The following is a 7,479-nucleotide window of genomic DNA, read 5'->3' on the forward strand; positions in this document are numbered from 1 at the left end:
TTATCTTGAAATTAAGTGACGGGATCATCTTATAATGCTACCGTCTTTCTAAGCACACTAAGATGCATAAAGGATAAACATCACATGCAATCAAAAATATGTGACATGATATGGCCATCATCATCTTGTGCTTTTAATCTCCATCTCCAAAGCATCGGCATGATCTCCATCGTTGCCGGCACGACACCTTGATCTCCATCGTAGCGTCGGGGTCATCTCGCCGACTATTGCTTCTACAACTATTGCTAAAGCATAGCGATAAAGTAAAGCAATTACATGGTGCTTAAATGATTGACACGCATGTCATACAATAATTAAAGACAACCCAAAGGCTCTTGTCGGTTGGCATACTCATCGACATGCAAGTCGTGAACTTATTACAAAACATGATCATCTCATACATCAACATATATCACATCATATGTTGACCATATCACATCACAACATGCCCTGCAAAAACAAGTTAGATGTCCTCTACTTTGTTGTTGCAAGTTTTACCTGGCTGCTATGGGCAACTAGCAAGAACCGTTCTTACCTACGCAAAACCACAATGGTGATTATCAAGTTTGTTGTCTTAACCTTAAGGATCGGATGTAGTCAAATTCGATTCAACTAAAGTAGGAGAAACAGACAGCCGCCAACCACCTTTATGCATAACAAGTTGCATGTCAGTCGGTGGAACCGGTCTCATGTATGTGGACATGTAAGGTTGGTCTAGGCCGCCTCATCCCACAGTCGAATCAAAATAAGACGTTGGTGGTAAGCAGTATGAACATCACCACCCACAACTCCTTTGTGTTCTATTCATGCATATCATCTACGCATAGACATGTCTCATGGTTCCACTGTTGGGGAACGTTGCATGGAAAACAAAAAAAATTCTACACACACGCAATATCTATCCATGGAGATGTATAGCTACGAGAGGGGGGGAGCATCTACATACCCTTGTAGATCACTAAGCAGAAGCGTTTATCAACGTGGTTGATGTAGTCGTACACCTTCACGATCTATCCCGATCAAGTACCGAACGTATGGCACCTCCCTGCCTCTCAGTCTCACTCTCCCTCGCTCTCACCCCCTCCCCTGGATCTCTCTCTCTCTCTCGCTCTCTCTTATGACCGAGCAAGCCCGTCGCCGCCGTCCAAAGCCACCGCGGCCACAGCCACCGCCTTGCCCCTCCATCATGTCTGAAAGGTCCTCTGCGACGCCCTCTTCCTCATCACCGAGCCACACGACGCGGGAAGGTCTGCTCCGCCGCCAATGAGCTTGTCTTCCTCCTCAACTGCCATCGATCGCCCTCGCTGATTCGTCGTCCACAACAGACCCCCGAGCTTGCCAACTGCACCAACAGAACCCCTGTGAGCTTCGTCGTCTTCTCCCCTGCTCTCCGAGCTCACCGTCGGAGCCGAGAACTCCCCGCCGTCGGCCAGGTGGCCACCATCGTGCTAGTCATTGGAGCTCGTTTCCGAGCACTCCTTCATGCTCCGCATGCTCCTGGGAGCACGTAGCACCCCACCTCCCGCCCTGCCATGCACCACAAAAGCAATCCCGCATGCGACCGAATTTCGGACATCGCCGCGAGCTCCAGTCACCCCGCGGCCTCCCACCTGCCCCCTTGGACGTGCACGTGCATGGGCTACATCCAGTAGCCTCGGTCGCCACTCCTGTGGCCTGCAGCGCAGAACCCGCCGAGCCCCATGGTCACCGGCGATGACCTCGCCGCCGTGTGCCACCCCCATGTGGGTCCGGCTTGTCTGGTGGTTAGTTTAGCTGCTAATTATCCCCCACAACCACTGACAGTGGGCCCCGGCACCACCTAATCTTTTAGTTAGGCTAATATAACCCCCCCTGTTAACCCTGTGTCACTCACATGTGGACCCCACATGTCAGGTTTGAATCTGGTCAGCGCTGCTGACTTGCTGACGTAGGCATGACACAGTAAATGATTTTCTGGATTTAAAATAATTCAAGAAATTCCATAAAATTGTTTAAACTTCAAAAAATCACAGAAAATCAACTGTAACTCAGATCGAAATAATTTATATATGAAAAAATTATCATAAAAATTCAGTCTATCCATTGTACCATTTTCATGCATGAAAAACCAAGTTATAGCTACTGAATATGTGAAAACACATAAATGGCATTTTAAATGCTTAATTTGAAGTTGCATGGTTCAAATGAACTTCATCCAAATCAAATGCTAGATGCATTAGCTCAAACCACATCATATCTACATGTCATGATCATGCATTATATTGTTGCATTTGCTTGTGTATTGATTGCCGGCACCATCCTTCTTGATAGGTCCTACTCCGGAGAGTGTTCCAGAGTTCCTGTTTAAGGAGCAGTGCTCCACTGTTGATCTACCAGGCAAGCAGACCCCCTTGGTCATTCCGATACAATCCCATTATCTTGCTCCTGCTCTCTTTTATTGCATTAGGACAACAACAATTCAACTGCTACTTTATGTTGGGGTAGTTGAACCCATTCCTCTGCATGACCTGTCATTGCCATAGTAAATAGTTGAAACCCACTAGCATGTGTAGGACTTGATTGAGCCATGTTGTGTTCCTACCATGCCATGCCTGCTATTGCTTAGAGTTGTGTCAGGTTTGATTCATTGGGAATGGATTGGAGTGCTATGATATGTCTGATGCTGAGAGTTAAGTGTGTGAACACGATTTGGTAAAGGTAGCGGTGAGAGGCCATGTAGGAGTACATGGTGGGTTGTCTCATTGGGACCATCCTTAAGAACTGAGTTCTGTGTATGTTATCCAAGACTAGCTGCTACCACGCATTGGGTTCCGGTAACTCGGTCTCTCTCGGCTTATTAATCGTCTCGATCTCTATCCAGGAGTTGGAACTAGTTTCTGGTGTTTGTAGGCAGTGCTATTTTTCTACCAAGTGGCACCCGACAGGGTGGACTTTGGACAGACTAGGCATCATGGCTTGGTGTACCAAGTGGCACCCGGATGGTGGGCTCGGGAACCCTACACACATCGGCCGTGATGGAAACTTTGGTCGGACTTCCCTTGCAGGTTCAACCTCAGATAGGCGATAAACTTGGACAAAGTCTTGTGTGGTTAGTCAGGTCGTGGCCAACACCCTCGCCGGGCTTCCGCTTGAAGGTTGCCAAGATACATGACGTGTATATGGTGATAAGTGGTGAGAGTATGTGTGAAGAAGTACACCCCTGCAGAGTAATCATATATTCGAATAGCTGCGTCCTCAAATATGGACTACTTGAAAACTTATGTGGTACATAGACAACTTGAAGTAGATACCCTAAAATGCTCAAGATAAGTGTGAGTGCTATGGATGGCCTTGTCGTAGGGAGACATGATAGAATCCATAGTAGTGTGTTGTTGTGCTGTTTAGTGGACTCGTGTGCGCTTTCTCACCTCAAAGAAGTTACTCGTAGTCGTAGAACAAGATAGCCACCGAGTCCAAGCTGGCTTTCTACAGCTAAACCCCACTTTGCTTTCTTGATACTAATGCATGTATGATAGGATCTGATGTAAGTCTTGCTGAGTACCTTTGTACTCACGTTTGCTTAATTTATGTTTTGCAGAGGAGGCTTCTGTCTCACTAGTAGTTCCGCATGGACTTCGACGAGTAGCTTGATATCTCAACTACGATCGTGTACCCTTGGGAGGGTCTTGTAGATAGTCAGGCTTCTCAGCCTTTTTCATTTGTAGTTGTCTGCATTGTTGAGGAAATCGTTAACTGGTAGCTGCTCGGTTGAATAGAGAGTAGGGGATTAATAGGCTAATCGGCAAGTTAATCGGCCATTTATTCAATTAATCGGACGATTTATCAGTTTATCGGCTAATCGACGACCCTACGAGTAGGGATTAATCGGCAAGTTAATTGGTTAATCAGATGAATTCTTGAACAGGGGTTGTCTGTACTCAGACATGTTATGCTTCCGTTGCTTGTATGCTTTGTAAGATGGGTCCTGTGACCCCTGTTTGTAATATATTGTTACATTGGCTCTTCTGGGCCTTTATCTATATGAGTTGTTGAGTTATGCTGTGATGTCATGTTGTACAGCACATATTTGCATATTATGCGTACGTGTAACGTGCATTGCTATGTGTGGGGTTCAACAGTTAGTTGTTTTCTTTTGGTAGCCTTCCTTATGAGGAAATGCTCCCTAGTGGTTCCAGTGAGTCATAGTAGTTTGCTACTGCTCTGGAACACTGGGATTGGCCGGCATGTATCCTTCTTTGATCATGTGTTTGTCCATTCGGGGACATGTCATGCGTTGTTCCTTTAAATCCTTGTAGCTTGCTGCGACTTGGATTCATACGTTGATGACCGACATGTTCATTGCTGGGTTACGTATGGCTGTCCATGTACGACTGTGTCAGCTTGGTTCACGACTAACCATGTCGACCCGGGTTCTCTGTCATATGGATGCTAGCGACACAATCATATACGTGAGCCAAAAGGCGCAAACGGTACCGGCTAAGGTAAGGCTACAGCCGTGGAAATACCGTGCGTGGTGCCGCAAAGTGATATGATGTGTTACATGCTAAATCGGTGTGACTTAGGATCAAGGTCCCGACATCCATCTGGTTTGGCCTATAAACATGTTATAGTATTTTCGTGAATCGTACTCTACTACACCTTTGCACTTCTAGAACATCATTGGCCCTGGTCTCTTGTGTGATAGAGTGTCAACTTGGCTTATATGTGGTTGCAGGGCCGGTTTGTGTTGTATGCCGGAGCGGCGGCTTTGGATTGTGTTGTGGGGTGTCGACTTTAGTCGTTTGGGTAATATAGTCATTGACTCGTTTGGTTCACAGTTTCAAGGATGATGTGTGTTGATGTTGTTTTTTTGGCTAGTTTTCATCGTTAAATGATCAATTCTCGTCTAGATGAAAAGGCCAAGTTCGTGCCGGTTGGTCGGAAGAGAAATAGTGGCTGCATGTGCCTGGTAAACCCACGTAAGCTTTTCTTATGGCAACGGCTCGTGGCAATTTATCCAAATTAGGGTAAAGTAACATCATGGAGTACAAGGGGTGAAGGAAAAGTAGGCTCTACATCTACCCAATCCTCACAAATTTTAGAATCATAACATCTCCTAGCAAGAAAATGGGCTACTCCATTAACTTGGACGGTGTTTGAAGTTGATCCCTGAAATATTATGCGCTAGCAGAAAGTAATCAGCCAGTATCACCGAATGAGGGCTCTAGATTTCAGTATCTCCATTGCATGCTTGCACTAAGGGTCAGTTTGGTTGGAGGCCTGGACAATGCGTCTGGCAAAAAGTAGTGCCTGGATGAAGCCTGAGATGGTATACACTTTTTGCCTGGCCAGGCTAGCCTTGTGCATGCTTGTTTGGTTCCCTTCCTCGCCTGCTCCTTTGTCCTTTAGTGATTAACAAATTACCAAAGCTACTACTGTCCCTCCATTAACATCAGGCACATAGCCAGGCGTGGAAAACCAGATGTCTGGGCCAGGCTGATCACACTGCCTGGGTCTGGATATATTATTTTATTTGACTTTTTTAATCAAGCAAGGCTAACCATGAAGCTAGGGTACGCAGGCCAAGCAGTCCTGTTGTCCACTAGGGTACCAACCAAATAAAAGCCGGGTAGAAACCAGGGACGTCTCAGGCCAGGCTAGCAATGGTGTGGATTCCAACCAAACTGACCCTAACTCAAGGCAATCAGACTCTACCAGTACATTAAGGCAGCCCGATATGTCCACCAGTTTTACTCCACTCCTCGGTGCAATTGCTTCGGCCGCTTGCGGACTAATTTTGTTGTCGGTCACTTTTGAAATCCCGGCCACAGCTTCTCCCCTAGAATTACGAAGAATCGCCGCTGTCGCAGCACTGCCATCCTCGAAAAAAGACGCATTTGTGTTAAGTTTATATGTACCTGATGCTGGTCTCTGCCAACGCTTAGTAGCAGTATGTTTCGGCGCTCGGATAGCATGATTCAAAGAGATCGCCTGAGTGGCAAAAGTTGTATTTGGTGCCGATTTAATTCTTTCTCCTTTAACTACCTCGTGACGCTCCCACCAGATATAGCAGGCCGCCACCGCAATCGTTTCCTGCAACCCCAACTGACTAGAAACGGGTGATTTCTTCACTGGGTATCTCAAAAGTTCCTCCAGCGCCACTGAACCCGAACGGTCAGTGTTAAGAGCCCTCGATATTATGTCATTTAATCCAAGGATTTCTAAACTTGCTTTGCACGCTCACATGTAAAGGCTAGATGTCGAATATCTTCTGCCCCTGGTGGCAAATAGAACATGCAGGCGAGACCTTGAATTGTCTATTCCTCAGAATTCCCACTCCTGGAATTATGCCGTGTAGAGCTCGCCATACAAATTTTTTGATCTTACTCGGAATGTGCAGCTTTCATAGTATATCCGAAACCGGATTCTAACTTACGTTTCACACGGATTTTTCCTCGGCCTAGCTTCAAACTGGTGCTCCCGTTCTATGTATATTCTATGTAGTATGCCGGCCTCACGGTGAAACTGTAGCATTTTGTAGCATGCCACGCCACAAAGTCCTCCGGTAGCTGTCCTGGCAATGCAATTCTCAAGATTCGTTCTGCATCCACTCCAAAGGTGATCTTATTAGTTGTTCTCAAGCTGGTCTAAAACGATTGAACAGCACGCTTTATTTTAATAAAACGGAGCGGGGCGCGAGTTTTTTGATAGAAAAAAAACTGTATTCTGCAGTGTAAATCAGGGCGGGCTTTTGATTAGTACCAGTTTCAAGGTGTTATGATGTTGGCTACTGTTTAAACCAGCTGTAGACAGGGATGAAATATGTGTTCAAAATGATAGGACAAAAGTCGTACCCGGAGTTCCAGGTTTTGTAGATGGGCGGGCAGGCAGGCAGCACGATGCATGTAGCTGTGCAGGGGTGCAAAGATCGTCACATGGTGGACCAATGACTGTTACTTGATTTGACCGCAATCAGCACCAAACATGTACATACAAATCGGTGATGCTTGAGGGGCACACGTTATATGAAGCGCTGCCGATCCATATCGATGTGCTCCCGACTGTGTGCGGCCATATATCGTGCTGGCGCGTCAAGATAGATAGAAGGAATTAAAAGGGAGAAAATTATACTAAACATCCAAGTCGTTGTAGTATAGTGGTAAGTATTCCCGCCTGTCACGCGGGTGACCCGGGTTCGATCCCCGGCAACGGCGTTTTTCTGGGTCACTGAATCGTATCGTGCGCGCTCCAATTTTTTTTAATACACTTCTCGCGGATGCTGCATGGCACATGCCTCCACACGAAGACAGCCATCCCCGGCGAGTCTTCATCTGACCAACCATCTCCGCCTCTCTTTTTTTTGGAACTCGGCCACTGAGAATCTCGATTTTAAAAATAATAATAATAGAGTTGTCCGATTTATTAGCGGAAACCTGAGCTGGGTCACTGAATCGTATCGTGCGCGCTCCAATTTTTTTTAATACACTTCTCGCGGATGCT

The 7,479-nt window shown here is 46.3% G+C and overlaps 1 non-coding gene across 1 annotated transcript; it reads left to right on the forward strand.

The window, feature by feature from the left end:
* The first annotated feature begins 7,121 nt into the window (after nt 1–7,121).
* On the forward strand, nt 7,122–7,193 carry TRNAD-GUC. Its single transcript has one exon. It is a non-coding gene; the product is annotated as a tRNA-Asp (tRNA).
* The last annotated feature ends 286 nt before the right edge of the window (nt 7,194–7,479 follow it).

This window comes from Triticum dicoccoides, chromosome 5B, assembly GCF_002162155.2.
Source record: "Triticum dicoccoides isolate Atlit2015 ecotype Zavitan chromosome 5B, WEW_v2.0, whole genome shotgun sequence".
In the NCBI taxonomy this organism is placed as follows: Eukaryota; Viridiplantae; Streptophyta; class Magnoliopsida; order Poales; family Poaceae; genus Triticum; species Triticum dicoccoides.